General features: G+C 36.0%; 1 protein-coding gene and 1 long non-coding RNA gene across 10 annotated transcripts in view; one reads left to right on the forward strand and one right to left on the reverse strand.

Annotated features, from left to right (window-relative positions):
- LOC149691696 (putative receptor-type tyrosine-protein phosphatase mosPTP-1) overlaps positions 1-21,692 on the forward strand; it is a 112,065-nt gene that overhangs the window by 56,421 nt on the left and 33,952 nt on the right. The window lies entirely within an intron of this gene.
- Positions 18,483-20,193, reverse strand: LOC149691697 (uncharacterized). Of its 4 annotated transcripts, none has more exons than XR_016383433.1 (4): positions 19,760-20,193; positions 18,836-19,681; positions 18,666-18,768; positions 18,483-18,591 (listed from the first exon to the last, which is right to left on the reverse strand). It is a non-coding gene; the product is annotated as an uncharacterized LOC149691697 (long non-coding RNA). The 4 variants fall into 4 exon arrangements; XR_016383434.1 differs by having other exon boundaries at positions 18,836-19,053; positions 19,177-20,193; XR_016383435.1 differs by having other exon boundaries at positions 18,931-20,193.

Genomic DNA, 21,692 nt, shown 5'->3' on the forward strand with positions numbered 1-21,692 from the left:
ATACCCAACAAATTAAAATGATATGATATAGGCTTTTTACTGTACTGTATTTTAAAACTGGGACACTTGAAACGTAACGTACACAAAAGACAACCAAGCCCCTTGCCTTCTTCAACACTTCACTTGCTAAGTCAAACAATATCCCAAAAATATTTACTATTCATATTTAAATTTTTATTTTTACTTTTCGCTAAGCCTAACTTTATTTTTGAAAAAAGAAAAAATTCCGCTATATAATATTAGCTTGTTATTTATTCATCACACTGTTATGTCACGCGATTTAGCAATTCCCGTTTTTTATTATTAACTCACCTGCCTTCTGCAAACACACCTAATAATACGGTCAGCTACCTTTTATTTTGAAATTTAATTTTAGGCCTAATTTCTTTCGAGAAGTCGGGGTCAATAGGTCACGTGTTTTAAAAATTAGCGTTTAGCGTGATAAGAATCGTTTTATTTTGGTCTCGCGCTTTCACTGGTGAGGGTTTGAATTTTTAATGGAATATCTATGTTTTTTGTTAGTTTAGTTTCGGAATTAGGAATAGGTGTATGGATTTTTAGGTTTAAAGTGGATTTTGATGTCTTAAAAAGTTAAGCCTTGGCCAATAAAATGTTGAATAAAATGGTACGTGTATTTTATTTCTTGATTTGGCCAACTAGATTTTGGGCTTAGCATGAAATTTATTACAGTTTTAAGCCTGGCTAATCGTAATTAAACCATTTACTCTGTTTTAAACACGCTCACTTTAATTAGGGGTTAGTAATTTCGGTTTTATAAAAAAATTCATTCAACGAACGTGAATAAAAAAAAAGATTTTATTTTTTTAGGTATTGCAGAGTAATGGCACGTTTTACCCTTGACTGTATTAAATTATATTTAGATTAACGCAGGGTGCTATATCCCTTTTGATATTATTTAATTCGTGTTGCGCATAACATAGCTTGGGTTTTTTTGCGTCACGAATTTCTTTTTATTCTTTGTTAAGCCTAAGCCTAACTTCGGGGCAAAAATAGTAAAATATACCATGTATCCCCTTTATTGATCATAATTTATGAATTGCAAGCACGTTGCTATTTTAAACGCAGTGTACTTTCATTGCAGCTATAGTTCACGTAATATAACGGCGTTGTTGTGTTATACGCGTTTAAGGCAGGGACCTACATTTTTTTTCACCGTCAAAAACGACAACAAAACATGCTTACTATTATCAGAAGGGGATAATAGAAGAAGGGTGACACTCTGTATCCTCTTAATACTTTAGTTATGTAACCTCATTCTTCCCAGGCTCACCCTTTTCGTTTGCTCACCTGCTCATCTAACTACAGATGGGCATCGCACTGTAAGGTGACTTCTGTATCTGTTTGGTACTAAATGCTCAGCAAGAGTAATGATAAGGGAACTATTTATCGCGTATGTGATTCGGTTTAGTAACCTTGCTAAGTTGCTATAATAAATGTTCTGATGTTAGAGAAGAATCATGTTATAGTTACCCCGTTTTGTGGTACACTTCTCTCGAAGAGAAGTATTATATACTTCTGCTATTATTTTTCTGTGTTTGCAACTATCAATTTGATGTCTACTTTTACAGACGTTTTGTCGATTTTTTTCAAAAACTTAAAATTTTGAATTTGACAAACGTGGATTTTGTTTTTAAATTCGAACCTGTTTCTATCTCGTATTGAACTTTGAACCCCTGCGGTTAATTTAAATATATATACAGGGTGTTCCAAAAAAGGTAGGGATGGTTCAATGGGAAATCAATTTTGAGTCGAAAATTTAACTTTTATGACATTTTGCCACAAGGGTCAAGGGATCGAGTGTTTTAGGGATGACCCCATAATAATTTAGAAATAATTGTGTTCAGTTTCTTACTTGAATTTAAGGGGTCATCCGTAAAGACCTCCTAAGTTCATAAATTCTTGTTTAGGGTGTCCCTTAGGGTTCAAAATCGGTCGTAGAAGTTATAATACATTTTCTACACTCAAAATTGATTTCCCATAGAACCATCCCACTCAAATACTACGGTCCTGTAATTACTCTCCCTTTTTGTAACACCCTGTATATAAGAAATAAACGGTTGAGTTTGACATGGTGGTCTACTGTTTGCCCTTGAAAAACGCCCCCTTAAAAACTTTTAAAAAATCCACCAAATTTTTTTTTTTAAATATTAAGTATTTTAATATCTATATTATTTATTACGTTATTGAATTATTAAATCTGTATTAACAAAAATCTCGTGCATTAAAAAATTATCTAGGGCTAGACTAGCTTCTAATTAAAAAAAAAATATTGCCAATTAAATAAAAAAATATATAAAAATAATAAAAAAATAAAAAAATCCAGGACCTTATTCCCAAGGACTTAACTGTACAAGTATCTATGGCGATAAGTTTAATGCAATCTGCACTTAATAAAGGCCCTAAAACTATGTTTAAAATCGTAAATCGAATCAAATTTTTACGGTTTAGTCTTTTTTGATGAGAATAGCGTTAAATTCATCTAGAAAGGGGCTTAATCGGCCCAAAAAGTCGTTAATTTTGGCATAAAGAGCGAGCAGATGGTCCAGGTTCTCTCTGTGCAAAATTTCCCAAACTTTATATTTCTTGATTTGAAGACTTTTTTCTCTCTCTCCCTCTCCCTCCCCCCCTCTCTCTCGCTCTCTCTCGCTCTTGAAAGAAAGGGAATTAAGGAGTAAGGGAGGTAGAGAGGGGGGAGGAAGTTTTAAAAGAGTGACTGAGAGAGAATAAGTAAGTTTAGGCTGCGAGGAAAAATCAAACTTTTCTTATCCTTGGTTAGTTTTTAAGACAAAATATAGGTCTATAGAAAGAAAGTCTATGGTGGTAGTTTCCCCTCCTTGAATCTTCAGTCAGGTTCGCCTACCTGTTTTTGCCACGCAGGGCGTTGGCTTGGAATTTTTCAAAATGAGACTCTATATATATTTATTGTGCAATGGAGGGATGTATATATATATATATATATATATATATAGGGTGTTTGTGAAAAGTCCATCAATAATGAAAGAGCGTATTTATTGGGCCATTTTGAGTCGAAAATGTTCTATGACATTTTGCCGTCCGAGCCACGGTTTTCGAGTTATGATTTGAATATTTTAGGGATGACCCCTTCATTAAATTAGCGCTGTCTTTCAATTTCTTAATTAAATTTAAGGGGTCATCCGTAAATTACTCCAATCATAACTTGAAAACAGTGGCTCGGACGGCAAAATGTCATAGAACATTTTCGACTCAAAATGGCCCAATAAATACGCCCTTTCATTATTGATAGACCTTTCACAAACACCCTGTATATTTCATCTCCCCTTTATCAGCCTCCCTAGGTATATACCCTTTTAAAGGGAAGTTAAATGAAAATTTTTGAATTTTTTTAATTGTAACTGTACGCGATATCGATAACCATATCTCTGTTAATTTTATGGAAAAATCCATGAAATTTTAACGGAATATTCTTGAAGAATGAAGATGTCCAGTTTTTCATGGTGTTTATTTCTTTATTATTTCTTTATTTTTTTTTTCAAAAAAGAGAGAATTCTTACAGCATTTTATTATCCTATACTTCGTAATGGTAGAGACTTACAGCTCGAGCTACTTCGAGAATTGAAGTACTACACTCGGTGGTTAGTTTTGCAGGACTTCCATCTAGGTCCTATTTAGTCTGCATTACTAAGCCTTTGACAGCACCAAAACCAGGCCTCCCTCGCTTTACCTCGAATCTATGACCTACTTCAATCACTTCAAGACAAGCTCCAGTTTCTAAGTTACCAGTGACAAACTTATGAAGGAACATATCATATGAACTTATGCTTTTTTTTTTAGCTCGATCCATCGCAGTCTGATTAACATTATTTTCTTGTATATTGGTTTTTAACATACGCTCCTATTTTGTCAACTGCTCTTGAAATATCTTTCTTATTATGGTTTCCATAATTTATTACCAGCACTTTATTAGGTCGGAAAAATCGAGCGAGAGGTTTCTATTTTTTTGGATCAATTTATGCTATGACCAAGTTTAGGCTGTAGTAGAGCAACCAATTCTTCTTGTTTTCTTTTTTATAGTTTCATAATAAATTTCATCCAAAAAGCTTATCTCCAATCCTTATCCCACATTTTGTAGAAAAGTTTGAGTCTCTCGGCCCACTTTGTAGGTATAGCCTAGTAGTAGGATGTTTTATTTTTTATGGTACGACACTTTTTGTGTCTGTGACAAATTCGGAAGCTAACGGCGTTAATTTTTTCTTTCTGTCTTTTTTTTATCAAAGAATGATGAGTTTTATCTGATGTTGCTTTAACTCGTCTAATTATGGGCGTTTTTCAAATTTGTCGTTTAGTTTAATGGAAGATATTGAGGTTTAATTTGTTATGGTTTTGCGTGTTCTGGAACGGTTTAATTTTAGGAAGGGTTCGGATGATTCAAAATGTTCCCTCATTAAGTAGAAAGAAATATCGTTAGAGAGATAAACTAAATAATATGGACGTAAGAATTTTGGCGCGAGAAAAAGAAATTTTCGCACCTGGTTTTTCAATTTTATCATTTTCAAATTAGGCTTAACTCCAATATATGATTTTTGGCGCGAAAAATTATCGCACGTGCTTTAAAATTAGGCATTTTTGGCGCGAAAAGTTATCGCACGTGCTTTCAAATTAGACTTAACTCCTAAATAAGATTTTTGGCGCGAAAAGTTATCGCACGTGCTTTTAAATTAGGCTTATCTCCTAAATAAGATGTTTGGCGCGAAAAATTGTCGCACGTGCTTTTTAAAATCTTATTATTTTCAAACTAGTTAAAACCGAGGGTTAAAGTTCAACATAAACGTAACTAAATTAAAGTGTTGTAGCCTAGAACGTTTTGGGTTACTACGGTTACTGTCGTATAAAATGTCTATTAAATATATCCTGATATAATTTATAAATAATTGAACCGGAACGTTTCAAATTATAGGGTTTTATTGAAAACTGCGATTATGCAAATGAGTTCTATGCGGGCGACCATATGGTTCCTATAACCCTCAGTTGAATTAGAGAAACTATTAAATATATAATTTACGTTTAGCTGACTGACGTTGTTTGGAGTAAATTACATTAAAATATATCATTAGGAAATATGTATATATATTAAATAATTTAAAACCCTTTGGCTTTGGATTTTATTATACAAAACAAACCGAATAGATTAAAAATATATATTTAATAATTGATAAATCTTATTGGGCTTTTAATATAAATCAAACCGGGATATCAATATACCAAAAATAAAAAAATAAATATCATTGCAGAAATAAATTAGATGTAAAACCTATTTTTTTCCAGGACATTCAGCTAATAAATTATTAGTGAGGTATAGATTTAATAATTGATAAATCATATTGGGCTTTTAATATAACCGGGATATATATCAATATACCAAAAATAAATAAATAAGATTGCAGAAATAAATTAAATGTTAAGCCTTTTTACTTCTCTCAGGAGATTCAGCTAAAAGTTTGAAAAAACATCCTTCCTGTATTTTTAATGGAAACTCATTTATCAAAGCAGGGGAAAAAAGGAAATGTTATCAAACATTTAATTCGATAAAATGCACCGAAAATCGGGGTGAGGCAATTTCACCAAAACGCCCTTATAAAAGTTATTTTTTTCCCATGCCAGATTGGATCTAGAGATCTAGGGCTATTTTTGAGGTTCCATTTTTGAAAGTAACACCCCTACCCCCCCCCGGTCACGTGACCATAGTAGGAATGAATTGAGAGTTACTGAGCCCAGTGTGAATCTAGTGATATATTTCATCGACGTTTATTACATATTTGAAATGCAATGATCTATGAGATTTATAACGGGATCTTTTCATCTTTAGAGGGGTATAACACTTTTCGGCCGTCTACCAACGCGAGCGTCTCACGTTTTGGAGGGAAAATTCAGAAACCGCTACTAGAGGGCCAACCGTTCTTGTGTTATCAAGAATATTCACTTTTGCCGAGTGAAGAATTTGGTTAGCTCAGTACTTCTGGTCTCATCTCACTTCTGATACAGGAGATGCTCTAACAACAAATTATTGGCAACCTAGAAGCGCATGCGCAGTTAAAGTTAAGAAACTGAGGGGGGGGGGGGACTATTACTCCATGCCAAGAAGCCTATGGAAAGGATCTTGGTCCCAAGTGTCCGACTCCTCTTCAGTCCCCATTTTCATTAAAAATGTATGAGCTTTGGGGGAATATATATATGTATGTAGGTGTTCAAGTTATACCGCAAAGGTGTCGATCGCGACGTTTATGGCAAGATATGTTTTTATCTGGCAGTTCGATTATGAGCCCAAACTTCTAGCTTTCACTCTCTCTCTCTCTCTTACTCTCTCCAATCTAATGACTAATTTAGAGAGTGGGGTTTTTTGGTTGTTCTAGTGTGGCATATTTTATGTTGGAGGTATTAGATATAGCCGGAAAATTCACCACGTGCGAAAATTTAAAATATATATATATCAAAAGTAATTTAAACCTAGTGTTAGACTGAAATTTGGGTCAAAATTTGGTAAAAAAAAAAGGTGTAGGAAGAAAATTATTGACAGGTGATTTTTAAATTATATATAGGCCTATATTTTTCCCTTTTTTAAAATTTTGATTAATCTCTAGTTTTCTTTAAATGTTTAACCAACCATATTTGAAAAAACCCTCTTTAATTGTTTCATTAATGATAGTAAGAACAGTGAAATATATAGTGAAAATTAAGAGAAAATCAGTGAAACCTATAGAAAGTAAAGAGAAAATCAGTGAAATCTATAGAAAGTTAAGAGAAAATCAGTGAAATCTATAGAAAATTTAAGAGAAAATCAGTGAAATCCATAGAAAATTAAGAGAAAATCAGTGAAATCCATAGAAAATTAAGAGAAAATCAGTGAAATCCATAGAAAATTGCCAAAAAAGCAATGAAAAATATAGAAAATTAACAGAAAACAAAAGAAATGAAGTAAACATGAAATTTAGGCTGGTTAAAACCGGGGAAAATCTTTTTTTTTTTCCCTTTGGATAAAAAATATATATATTAATAATAAAAAGAATTCGGGAAAGAAGCTCTTGAACTCTATACACATACATTTCCAAGGATATTTCCTGAATCCTGATTCCTTCCCAGCTTCCTCTCTTTGGTTGGGAAATAAAAGGGACAGCGCAAAAGAGAAAAAAAGAGAAGAAAACCAAATTGAAGTTTCTTATTTCCGGTACTGAAATTCCGCTAAAGCGCGCGCCTCTGGAATTGAAAAACAAAAGTAAAGGGGGGTGAAAAATAAAAAAAATCCCCCTCCCCCTAAAAACATTGTTTCAGCGCCCGAGTTAATCACGTGACTAAAACAATCGGGTCGGATATTTAACCATTTAATTAATTGACGCGTTTTAAAATTATCATTATTTATTACAATTTTTGACAAGTTTCTTTCCGATCCCTCTAAAGGATTCAACGCGAGAACAAATCACGAGACTAAAAAATATGGGGTCGGATATTTAAGCATTTAACCTTACTGTTTTAATTAATTAAAACGTGTTTTAAATGTTTAAAAATATTGTCAAGTTTCCGATGCCTCTAGAGGTTTCAGCGCGAGAATAAATCACGAGACTAAAAAATATGGGGTCGGATATTTAACCATTTAATCTTACGGTTTTAATTAATTAAAACGGAAGTGTTTTAAAATATTGTCAAGTTTCCGATCCCTCTTAAGGTTAGCTAAAAGATCGAATACATCTTTTCTTCTCTCTCTCTCTATCTCCTCTTGGTCTTCCCATTGCCTTGATTCATTCCTATACCGATCGAGATTCAATCCAAGTTTGCCATTAAACTAAAGGCTAAGATTTATTGTTATGTAGAATTGAGAATGAAGCAAACTTCGTATGGGTAATAAACCCTGAAACGATATTGGGAAGAGCTAGAAGCTATAGAAGATAAAGATGAAGAGAGAGAGAGGAGAGGTTTTTGAAACAAGAGATCTTTTCAGGCATAAATGCCTACCGAGAATTTCTCACCCCTACTTCTCTCAAATCTTATTTTTTTCTGTCTCTCTGTCCCGCTCTCTCTCTCTTTCTCTCTCTCTTTCTCTCTCTCTCCCCCTCCCTCTCTCCCCCTCCCTCTCCCTCTCCCTCTCCCTGGAATGGTCAACCCCTCTCCGTTTGCACCTCCACCCTGGGTTGGTCCCAAGCTTTTGGTTAAAGTTCTTCTAGACCGTTACGTTGGGCGGAGAAGGGACCCCAATCTGTATAGATGGAGAGATGAGAGAGAGAGGGATTGGCAGAGGGTGAGACTGGGAGTGAGAAAACGCGTGCGTCACCACTAAGAGTCGATCGACAATAGCTCTCCGCTAGAATTGGGAAGGAGAAAAGGGAGGATTTTTTTTATTTTTGGTCTAAATGACACCCTGTCTCGACAACGACCCAAGATTAAATGAATCTCCACTTATTGCCGGCGCAAATGGAAAAGATGTTCGGACTGATTTGATTTGATTTCATCTAGCTGCTTAATTGTTCGCGCAATTTATGTCAGCTCAATATTTTGATAATAGAGGTTTGGAAATTAAACTTTGGGGGAAATTTTAAGATGTAGTTTTGAGAAATAGTTTGCGCTTATACATTTTTGAGGAATAACTTGAATAAGTCTTGTTTTTCAATTTGTATTTTTGAGGAATAACTTGAATAAGTCTTGTTTTTCAATTTGTATTTTTGAGGAATAAGTCTTGTTTTTCAATTTGTATTTTTGAGGAATAGGTCTTGTTTTTCAATTTGTATTTTTGAGGAATAAGTCTTGTTTTTCAATTTGTATTTTTGAGGAATAGGTCTTGTTTTTCAATTTGTATTTTTAAGGAATAGGTCTTGTTTTTTAATAGAATTTTTTCGGAAATGGGTCTTGTTTTATAATGGAATTTTTTCGGAAATAGGTCTTGCTTTTCAATTTGAATTTTTTCGGAAATAGGTCTTGTTTTTTAATAGAATTTTGAGAAATAGGCCTTGTTCTTACAGAATTTTAAGAAATAAGATTGTAACTTTGGAAACCTTTGTAAAATAGAATTATAGTATAAAATTTTATAAAATACACCAAATTGGTATATCGTCTTTCATTTAACGTTAATCAGCTCGAACCTCTTCCTTTTGTCTTTGGTCTAAATATAAATCGACTACCTTAAATTTTAACTATCCGCTTACTTCCAAATGCAAATGAGAATAACAACCACCAGCAGCCGACAAACCTTCATTATCCGCTATACCCGCAATCATTAAGAAAGTCCACGCGGTAAATTAAGAGATGAAGATAATTAAGCTTGTTAATAAAATATCAAAGAGGTAGGGACGCCCCGTCGACTTTATACTTTTGCTTCGGGCTCATGAATCAAGTCATCTTTTCCTCCCCCTCCCCCCTTTAAAACAAGATATTTTGAGCGTCACTTGCAAGGAGTACAGACCAAACCAAACCCGGGCCCGCTTGATAAATTTGCCTTTCGTTGTAGTTTGTTTGAGATTTTTTTTATATCTTTATCCGTTAACAAATTGGGATACTATAGCGGCGAGTTATTAACTGAAACTTCCCGAAAGATTATAAATTATTATACATTTATTATAATGAAAACTTTCGCCGCAGTGAAACAACATATATTACGCAATTTATCGCCTGTATTTGACAAGCCTTGGCTGCCCCCCAAAATTTTAATTTATTCCTAAGAATTGAATATCTTAACCTGTAGTTTAAAATTAATTTAGAATTACATAAGGTGCGTTAGAAACGTTAGGGGTTTTAGTTTCTTTTGAAATCACGTGAAAAATAATATTTTAAACACCAAAAATTTAAAATTAAATATAGCCTTTTTCCATTTCACCGCTTCTGACGTGGAGTAGTTCAAATTATGTGCATATATTGCCATGCGCGCGCCAACCAAACCTAGTTCCAGCCTGTGTAAAATTCGTTTTAGCTCTGCAGTATTAGGCTTAACACTGCACGAGCGACCCCATACATCTCGCGCGCTTTTCTACTCTCCTTCTACTTCCTTTTAAAAGGGATGCAGTTGCCATAGCAACCATTTCCGCGTCTTCTCCTCCGGGATTTACGCGGGAAAGAGGAACGGGAAGCTGCATGGGTGGAACGGAGAGACGAAGGAAATTAAGGCGTGGTTTAGCTCCGACTGCGTCAAGATGCCCTACTTCGATGCCAAGTACTTGTATGCCTTATGGGTACCATAATATTTTGCTTTAACAAAGCCGGGGGACGAGTTCGCACGTGACTTGAATTGAAATTGCCTGTTTTTCAACAGCGAGGGGGGGGAGAAATAAAAACTAGAAAATTGCACACGTTTGGAGTCAAGTACCTTACCGTTATTTCGGCAGAAATAATAAGCGTACGCTGTCAACCACCGTACAACCCTTTACTGCCTCCTAGATGTAGATAATTGGAAGTATTTTCAGTTTATGGACTTTTCTCTAGCTTTAACATTGTCACGTGACCCTTCTTCCCCCTCCCCCGGGCCGCTGGTTGTCGCCCTTATCAAATCCCCTTTGAATTAATATCTTCAGTTTTTGGGACCTTCATTTTCCCGCTGCCCAAGCCTTCCAGTCAGTCGGATTTTATCCATTTGGGACAGGGTAACCCCATACGCTTTGTCTTCCTTCATTAGTTTCCCATGCCCTACAGGGTCCCTGGATTCCCGGACCCCCATCAAACACTAAGCTTGTAAAAAGCTTGTTCATTTTAAGGGAATCGGAAGTGACTCTGTAGAGAATTGAGATTGGATTTTATTCCAGGCCTTCTTTTTTCTTATTTTTTCTTTTTGGTCAGAGTGATTTGGCTCCCATTTTTTTTTTCTCTTTAAAAAAGTTTCTTATCTCTGTGTGTGGAGAAACTTTAACTTGTTTTTAGAAATATTGCAATAATGGGCTTCAGGGACTTTATTATTTAATTGGGACATTTAATTAAATGGGTATTCGACTATTTTTATTTTATCTGTTGTCCAGGTTGGAACTGAACCGTTTTTAGAGACGTTTTTATGCAAATTAGATCACAATCGATCATTAGAAACACGTGGATGTTGAAATAAATTGAGCTGGAAAACTTTTATGTAGCTGTCGTCTCGCGCTCTTTCAACTTCAAGTTTGGCGCGAGAAAAACATTGCACGAGCTTGTATTACAATTTCGATTTTTAAAATTAGGCTTAGCTCGAGTAAGTTCTCGTGAACTTTGAACTTGTTAAGTAAAGTTTAAAGGTGGAATTCATAAACGTCGAACGCAAGGCAATTTAGTGCAAGTAAAGGCAGGGCGTTGTGCACAAAACTCTCTGCCTTTCCCTGCACTAATTTTATTATAGAATATTAAATGCAGTCAAGTGTTGCCAGTCCTTTATCATGAGTCCAATTCAACCGACACTATCCATTGAATTTATGCGCCAAATATATAAGACTTTGTTGAAATAGAAGCATCTTGTTGAATAAAAACATGGTAATAATTTAAAAGGTATTTATTTTAGATCCCTTTTGGGAAAAAGAAAAAAGAAAGAAAAAGGTTCTTCTTATAAATATATGGGGAGAACCAAGGCTTAAGAATTGTTGCGGCTTCATAAAATATACCTATAGAAAAAAGACACGGTTTAAACACACATTTCCTCTCCCTCGCTCTTGACATGTGTTTCTTATAGAGAGTAGGGCCCCATAATCCTCAATGCCCTTTTAAGGGTTAGTATTCTTTTTTACCCATGAGTTCATATCGTAACCAAGGCTTAACTAAATTGCGTTAGAACGACAGTATTTCACCTTTGTACCTGGTGTAAATTCTGCGTTGAATGAGCTCCGCGTATCTTTTAAGATATTTGTCACCCTTTAAATAACGAATGAGAGAGGATTTACCTTTCTCCTAACGTAACGTACAAATCCACCTTCTAGTTCAAAGGCATTAGTGACCTTTAACCTCCCTCCCCCTTCCTTCGTTCTCTTTCGCTAAGCTTTTACCGCCAAAATTTATGGATTCCGTAAAACTTCGGTTGGAATGTTTTAAAACATTTTTGAGTTACTTTTGGTATACATCATTAATTGCAATTTTAGTGACTGTTACAAAGTAAAAATACCTTTGACCTTTTCTCCCTTTTATATTGGTATGTATGTATGTATGTATGTACACTCATTCCTAAAACACTTTAATTGCTAAGTTAAATATTAACCAACCGCCAAAGACTTTCATCTGAGAGCTAGCTAGCTCTTGGATAAATTTAATTAATTTTAGCTCTTACAATTTTAAAATCTTTGTTCCCGTCTCGAATTTTGCATGGACCTTATAAACCCTCTAGGGGATTGGAAAATTGTGTCGGTTCAAAAAGGATGGATGTACGAACAAAGGGATCGTTAGGACTGTAGTTTATCAAGGTCAATGTAAATTTCACAGTGACGCAGGGCGAACGACTATAACATCAGACCCCATTCAGTCTAACCTAACCCTTTAACCAACCTACCTAAGGCTAACCAAAGCTAAACCCCATTCAGCCTAACCATAAGTTTATGAGATATGTTCTATAGGTATTACGCTACCTATGCTTCGTAATGCAGCTCGAGCTAGTTCGGGAACGATAAGCGAGAATTTACTATCATGCGTCTGTACTAAGCTTTTGACAGCGCCTCACCATGCGTCGCTTTGGGAGAATCTATCTACGTCACTTCGTGACAAGCTCCAGTTTGAAACCAGTGACAAACCTATGTAACGTATCTTATGAACTTATGGTCTAACCAAAGATAAACACCATTAACCCTAACCAAACGGACAGATGTACTTGCCTAAGATTGCTAGTCCCAATTCGTAACTATAAAGTCCATGCTTTTTACCGATTGAACTTTGAGACGGTTTCGAATTTCGATTTTCCATCTATAGTCTAAAGCTCCAGGGAATTTGTTTCCCCAACTTCGATCCCTTGATCCCGATGCGGAGAAAGATTTCGAAAAGTTTTCCACGATCAAAACTGGAGCCGCACGAACCTCGTTAGTAGTTTGGCGTATTTTACATATATACCTCCTTGCATGTGTTCGGTATACACAATTTTACGTTATTTCCAAAATGTCAAATGTCGTTGAGTTCATTCAAAAGGGTCAGTTTGGTTGTTCGCGTTTATTTTACGATTCGTATATCGATTGAAACCGATTTGATGGAATGAGGGAAATGCTCCATACGGTTTAGCTCAATGAAAATTTTATGATTTATGGGGATAGCCTACCTTTATGTGGAAATCTTACAAAACTCCACCCTTAAATGTGTATATAGTAATGGCTAAAGATATCTAAAACGTTTTCGTAAAGTTTTAAACTGCAAAAGAACTTGAATGGCCAACTTGGGAACGGAACCTTTTTGAGAAATTGCGCGTGATATTTCTCGCGCCAAAATTTGGAAGATCTATTGCAGCACGAGACATTTCTCGCGCCAAAAGCTGGAAGATCTATAATTCCAGCGCGTGGTACTTCTCGCGCCAAAAGTTGGAAGAACTTCCAGCACGAGACATTTTTCGCGCCAAAAATTTAAAGATCTAATTTCAGCGCGAGAAACTTCTACACATACACGTGTTTCCGTCAATTTCTTTAAACAAATTAATTTTTCAGTTTTAAAACGTAATCTCGCATTCAATAATTCTTTCCTAGAAGTCACATCAAAGTTACTTCCTGAATTATCCTTTTGGAATGAATGAAATAACAGAATTCCCGGAAAATTTCTTAGCTAGACTGCATTATGATAGCGATTTTGAACTTCGCACGAAAAGAGAATCATGATCTTCTTTTCCAATTAGTTCGTTTCCAACCCCATGCGATGCCGCAATCAATGACTACAGAGGAACAATTTAGACCCATCTCTTTAGTACTCCCATTGTGTTTTCACCCTAAAAATGTATCGTTTGGATCCTGCGGTGGCTTCCAGGCTCAATCCAATGGAACGCCATCCCTACTATTCACAATAGGAAGTTACGTAGCTTGGGAGAGGATGTTAAGGCCTAACTACGCCAAGGCTTAGAAAATGGGGATGAGTTAGTATAGAACATCTACTCTCTCGTCTCTCCCAGTCTCCCTACAGTGCAATCTATTATTACTGGAATTGTACATCCCTAGGCCTAAATTCGTTCCCCTAGACCCTACCATATAGTTGGCCGGTGCTTTTTGTCTCCTTATTCCGCGATGCCCGGAACTCAAATGAGTGTGTGGAATGTCAAAAAAATCCTTATTGTATAGCCCCTGGGCTTCTTTATACCTCTTCCGCCAATACAGCACCCAAGACACCACGGGAGGGAGACCTTACCCCAGCCCAGAGCACCCTAATACTAGAATACCACCCCAGGACGCAAATGATAGACCTTAGGGCGTATATGAATGGATGCTCCTAGCTTCTATTTCTTCTCCGAAAATTGGAGGGAAAGCTTTTTTTTTGTAATTTATGAATTTGCTCGTGTGCACACCCTCCTCCCAACTATAGGACTTAAGGGCATTTGGCCCTAGGGACTATTTTTTTGGTAGGAATTATCCGTGAAGTAGTTAGTGTTTGAACTTGCGCGTACTTAAGTAGGGATTTGTGAAGTACTGTTATTTATTCTTGGTAAGGCTGGAATAATTTTTTTCAAAAAAGATGATTCAGTTTTGATAACTACTTATTTAAATTTTTTGGCATTTTTTATGTTAGTAGGAATGCATATAGTTATTAGGAAACATTGTGTCTCCGTATGTCACATGTTAATTTCTATGCGTGTTTTATGGGCCGGGCTTGAGAGCTTACTATCCGTTACGCCTCGTTATTTTGACGTCTTTGTAACTGTAGTTTCATTGGTTGGTAGCAATGGGAGGTTAAGCGCGTGCTAGGTGCAACGCGTAGCGAGGTAAAATGCGTCCTAAATAATGGTTAAATCCGCCTATGGTTCACAATGATCTCTTTTAGCAGATGAGTTACAAAAGTCATAATTAGTCATTGTATATGGTAGTTTATAGCAGACGACGCTTTTGACTTTAAATACCCATTGAGATAAATTTTACCTCCACCAAGAAGCAATATCTAGTTTACAACTACATATCCCTTCTCGCCTCCACTAACATCCAATCGAATCAGAGGACTTAAATTGCTGCTATTCCTGAGAGTTTATGAATAACTATTGAAACCTAATCAATCCATTGTATACGTGTACCAAGGCTTAGAAATCTTTGGGTGAAAACCGTGAAACTTGATAAGATATAAGGCTTAACACGAGCAGCAGCAGGAATGTCTCCCAAAGCGCGCGACATCTTATTTTGTTCACTGCTGCATGGGCTCTTAAGTACTTACTTCCCTCCCCATGGCCCGTGGTAGTCGTCAGTCGTCCCTAGCACGCGCACGGAAGGCCTATTACCACTACATTCCTTCTAATACAGGACGAACGTATATCATTTTCTTTTTCAGCACCAACCCTCCCCAAATCCACGCGGAGTAATCCACAACCATTAACGACGAGTCCTCTCAATTTACTTTGAGATTAAATGGGCATTCAATGTAATGTTCTTTAGGCTTGGAGTGTTAAGCATACTCAGAGTGAAACAGTCTCATATCTAGCTAGGCCTTTGTGCGATGTGTAGGAGACTTTGAACCTAGGGAGGGAGGGAGAAGGAAAGAGAAATATGTGATTGCAGTCTTTTCTCAAAAGAGCCACCGTCACTATTTGTACAAAGAAACCGTAGAATCTATATTTTTCGGGAATAGGGCCTTAGTCCACACCCCCGTCCCCCTCTAGCCCAACATTGGTGGGGAGAGAGATAGCTTAAATTTTATAGCCCGGAGAGTGTACTGGATGGTGCCGAAAACCCGGGAATAGCTTAATTTAAATCCAAATTCAGTAACAGATACTCGCAGCATTAACTCTTGGAGTCATTTTGTATAGAAAGAAAGAATAACGAATAATAATAACTGCAGTCTAGACACTGAAGCCAATGTTATTGTTTTTTAAACGCGTATTGAATTAATAAAAAATGTCTTCGTGGACAAAGACTTGAAAAAGTAAATGATAAGAGAACAAAATGGAATGACCGAAGTAACAGATATTAAACTTTTTCTTTAAAGACATGATTATAAAACATCAATTATTTGAAAAAAAAATACTTATCTTCGTTTTTTTCACCAGAATTACATTTGCATTGTTTTCGAAAGACAGATTATTCATTCTATATATCCTTTGTGGTATTAACAGTTTTCGAATGAAAAGGATTAGAATAAATATCCGAGTATGGATATGGGTTATTTTTAAAGGTTTCTCTTTTCGAACTATAAGGCAAAACGTTGTTTAAAACGACTAAATTCAACCGAAGGAAGAAATTTTATCTTTCATCATGATTGACATTTTAAACGTCGCTTTAGGGTGCTTTGGTTTTGCGCCTGCATTTATACGACCACGATTCAATTTGGGTCCCATTTTTGGGTCGATGATTTAAAATGTTTTATAAATCAATCATTAAAATTTGGATAAAAGATATTATTAACAAAAAAACGTTTGGTATGTTATTGAGTGCGTGAGAACTGTTTTAAAAGTTGTGATTGAATTAGTTTGGTATGACTTCGACTTGCTATTTATGAGCAAACGTATAACACGAAACACGTAAATGGACACCGACAAATGGTGGGCTGTGTATTTATTTCACTATTGGGCTTAGTTCCAGTATTATAACGTATTGTAGTTCAAATTAAAAGCTGCAATCCTTTTAAATATCACTAACGAGGAACTGATTCTATCATGGTCTACACTGGAAATCTAGCTGTAAATATAAACGATATCGCATGTTTCTGTTATATAGTAAATCTTTGACACGAACCATTTTGAAATGAATGGAAAATTTAATGATACAAAATTTTTGGGCAAATGTAATTTTGGTGAAAAAAACGAAGATAAGTATTTTTTTTTCAAATAATTGATGTTTTATAATCATGTCTTTAAAGAAAAAGTTTAATATCTGTTACTTCGGTCATTCCATTTTGTTCTCTTATCATTTACTTTTTCAAGTCTTTGTCCACGAAGACATTTTTTATTAATATCTGTTCCTTCAGTCTTCATTTTAATTAAGATTGTTAAGAAACTGTGGCATTTTTAAAATCTGCACTAAGCACAAACATAAATATAGGGGAGCGTAAGCATAAGGGACCTAATATTGCAAGTTAGTGACTAATGCTTTCAGGTACCAGTTAATCAGTTATCACCAATGAGATTAATTTATTACTGAAAACATCAAATTTTCATAATAAAATTATTTTGGCCTTTCCTTATCCCCTGGCTTTGAGCATTAAAATATTTAAAATAACTCTGAGGATTATCTAGAAACATTTCTACTGATATTTCAAATTCAGAAGAATCAGAGTCATCGTTTTGAGTCTTTCAGATGACTGGCTTGGACTTATGTTGCTGGTATTTGGTTTTCGTTGTAGCAGTGTAACCAGGGATAAGGGAATTGAGATGGATTGCAAATGAAGATGGGCGACCTACGGCACCGTATCTCTCCCAATGTACCTCGCGCACGCCCCTACCCTTCAGTAGGCGATTGCTAAGTGCTGCCGCGTAGCGCCATTTTATTTGTATGAGAGCTAGCTTCTAATTTTAAGATAGAGGGGGCGCCCTTTACAATTTCATCCAGTACGACCCTACCTAACCGCTGAGGATGCTGGGAGGACTACGGTGCCGTAGGCGGGGGTACACAGGCAACGCTATAGGTATGGGGGTTTCCAATACAAGGTGTAACCAAAGAGAATATAGGGGAGGAGTGGAAAGAGGGGAAAATCTTGTTGCTCTTTTCTACCGCGCATCTTCAATGCGCAGTACCGAGGCATTTCCGTTTGAGACATTTAACGGTATCGTAGGTGGCGCGACTGAGCCGGAAACTCCCTCGTACCACTAGTATAATTTAGGGGCAACAATGTAATTTAGCCTTGTGGAGCGGGGGATCTTCAACTCCTCCCCTATATTCTCTTTGGTGTAACTGAGACAAAGTTTCTTCCTGCAAGCATAGCCCACTCGATCCGCACTCATGGACGCAAGCTGCTCGCGCTATATAATAATATTTGACCACGTCGTCTGCTAAACTTAGGAATTGAACAATTAAACTTTTTGAGTTAATGTCTGGACTCTGGTTACCTTTGCATTTTCTTTGTGGTCCCATGGTTTTATTTTTAAACAAGTCATTTGCCCTGTATCATTATTGTGTAAGAGACAGCCTGGCAGCCCCGTATTTGTTTACCCTGCCCATAGCCGACTCGATCACGCGTAACACTACGCAAGATGCAGAGCAGCGTCCGTGAGCATGGATCGAGTGGGCTATGCCCTGCCTGGCCAAGTCAGCTGACTTAGGTGAAATATTCATTACTTCTATGCGACTTATTTTTAGACATTCTTGAACGAATCATCTTGTGAAAATTTTATAAGCCAGGCTTCTGGCGCTGGGTTTTTTCCGAGCCAAATTTGCTTTTTAAATTTAAAAAAATTAATTTCAACCTTTTTTCCTCTCTTCAGAAATTTAATAATGATAGTGTGTTACATATTTATCCAAAATTTATATTAATTAATTAACACACTGTAATTTGTAATTTCGCGCTTGGAAGAGCCTGAATTAAAAATATTGATTTGGAGACAGGGATTAGTGATAGTGTGATTGAATTGAATCTATCATTTATTTTACCAGCAAAAAACATATCTTCGTAGCGGTAACCCTTGTCTAGAAACCAGGGAATGAACTCTTCTGCGTAGTTTGAATTAATCTACTTTACACATCAAAAATGTATCTAATTTAAACAAAAAGGTTTATTCCAAATAGCGGTTATAAATAGTACTTAAAAACGCAACTGTTACCTAATAAAAATGATTGCAAGAGCCGGGATAAAAAACATTGGTTGGTTTGTTGACAGGGTTTAGTGATCGTGTGTTTAATTATTCAATTATATTACCATTAATTTAAACCAATAAAATGATCTACATAGTGGTTATCGGTGGCACCAAATATAATCTGCACAGTTATCGTTGGAAAAATGGCCATTGTTTACTGTTTTGAGGTTATGTTAGAATAAGCACTAAATAATTAAAATTTAAATTGTTAACCTATAAGAATTATTGGAAAAGCGTCATTTAAAAATATTGTATGATTTGGTGACAGGGTTTAGTGATAGTGTGATTGAATCTATCATTTATTTTACCAGTAAAAAAGGTATGTTCGTAGCGGTAACTGTTGGCAACAGTCAAAAACCAGGGAACGAACCCTTGTGCGTCTTTTGCATTAATCTACTTTAAACAACAAAAATTGATTTAATTTAAACAAATTACCTAATTAGCGGCTATCGTGGGCCGATGGCACCAGGTGAAACACCTTAAAACGTACGCTACACGGCCAATTGGTCTCTAGTCTCTACATACAATCAGCTGTATTTAAATTTTGACCGAGGCTTAGTGAAATCAGTCAATTTAAAAATTATCGGCTAAATCCTAAATTTAAATTCTTTTGTATTAAATTATAATAAGGTTTAACTTACGAAATTAAAATAAAATGAGGACGAATTAACCCCTTCTTTTATGTGAAAAGTTAAAAAATTCGCCTTAAGCTCGGCATAGCCACACGCGTTGTCTAAACAAAAATCTTCGCTCAGTCGCTCTATTAGCGGTAAAACAGCGTAAGTCCAACAGTACGTTTCTCTATGATTTTAGCTAGGATTAAACCACGTAAGTCCAACAGAATAAAAGGTCGTAAGTTTAAGTATGTGCTTAAAATACAAAAAGTAATACTTAATATTAATTGTTTTCAATAAAACTTCGAAAGGCACCAGAAAAATGTTCAACCTTTCATTTAAAACCATTTTCAGACCTATCGAATAAATAGTCTTCAAAAAATGCTCGAGTCAATTTGGCCATCACAGCAAACATTTCCCATGTTATTCCTATGGGAAAATTTCCCTTTTTTTGCCAAAATGTCTTAATTTTTTTATGGAAATGAAAACCACCCTTAGCAACTTTATTTTCTATGAAGAAAACTAATAGAGGGATCTCTTTGAAATTTTAACCACATATTAAGGGTCCGAATTTTAGTTCAGTGGAATTTTTTCAAAGCAGTAACCATGATAGGAAAAAAGTTACATCGAATCAAAAAACCACCCTTATACATTAAACGCAGTATGAGGTCTTATCTAAGAGAGCAACCGCTCTCTCAGAATTAACCAATGTTCTTATATTAACTCCTGGTACACTCTCAATATGAAAATAAAATATATAAAGATGCGGAATTTTAACGGTAGCTCTAATAATATACCTTCTATGCAACTACTACTTTATTTACGCTGACCTATTGGAGAGAGCTTGGGGTCTAGGTCAGATCTGTAAGAAAAATAATGATTATTTGCTCGCAACATAAACTCCCCTTAAAAAATATCGTGATGTTAAAAAAAAAGTTTTATTTTTCTTAGATTTTGTAGATGGTGATGCAGGTTAAAGGGTACTAAGAAAAAGTTACTTTGCTGCATAAGTTTATAAGTGATATGCTCCTTCATAAGTATGACACTACCCATGCTTAATTCGTAATGCTACTGAGAGACTTACTGGGAGCTAGTTCTAGTAGAACGACAAGCGAGAATTGAAGTACTACACTCGGTTAATTACTTTTGCAGGACTTCTATCTACCTATTTAGTCTGCATTACTAAGCCTTTGATAGCGCCAAAACCAACCAGGCCTCCCTCGCTTTACCTCGAATCTATGACCTACTTCACTCACTTCATGACAAGCTCCAGTTTCTAAGTTACCAGTGACAGACTTATGGAAGGAACATATCTTATGAACTTATGTTTTTAGGCTTAGCTTATATGTGTGTGTTACTTAAGATTAAGTATTTTCTCAAATCGAAGTGTTGTTGTTGTAACTCCTAAGGGACCGATTTACCCTATCGTTTAGTTGCTGAAAAGCAAAAGGCGTTCTTCGTTCTTTAAAAACTTTCTCGCAACGGTAGACGATTTTATAGTAGGTCTATACCTTTGAGGGAGGAAATAAAAATAAAAAAATATAACTTTAGGCATACGATTTTCCCCTCGGGATCCCGGTGATGTATCGATATTGATTTATCGTAATTTATCCTTGAAACTTTTCCAAGTACTTCCTAGAAAGAAGCGCAAAGGATATTATATCTTAACCCTTTGTTTGATAATTTAGACCGATGATGTATTAAACTGACCAGTGTCCATCGATTCCGTATTTGAAATGATCTAGTTCAATGTCTTTTCAAAGTTTTCGTTCAGAGTCGAAACGGACTATTTTAGAAATTGGACAGACCCCATCCTCTACCCGAAAGGTCTTCGACCTCCTTCTTGTATCTTGGAGGAGCGTGGTGAAATGGAGAGTTGAAATCTCCATATCTGTGACGAAGCCTTTGTACCCCTATCAACGGAACGGCAACTTAGTCCTCCCAGCATCCTCAGTGCATGGGAGTTTTGGTAGGGTCGTACAGTACCAAAACGTCGACGATGATTGCCCCCTGTGTCTTATAAATAGAAGCTATTTCATAAGAACTAACTTCTACTTTTAAAAGGCGCTAGGCGGCAGCACTTAACAATCCAGCTAGGGGCCTGCGCGAGGTACTCTGGGTGAAATTTATAGAGAGCTTTCAGTTGGCTGAGTAGTACGTCACAAACTCCTAAGTCTTGCTAAGGTTCTGGCAGCCATATTGGTGGGTAT

This window comes from Phalangium opilio, unplaced genomic scaffold, assembly GCF_054372755.1.
Source record: "Phalangium opilio isolate 3A_F unplaced genomic scaffold, DU_Popi_V2 ptg000025l_1, whole genome shotgun sequence".
In the NCBI taxonomy this organism is placed as follows: domain Eukaryota; kingdom Metazoa; phylum Arthropoda; class Arachnida; order Opiliones; family Phalangiidae; genus Phalangium; species Phalangium opilio.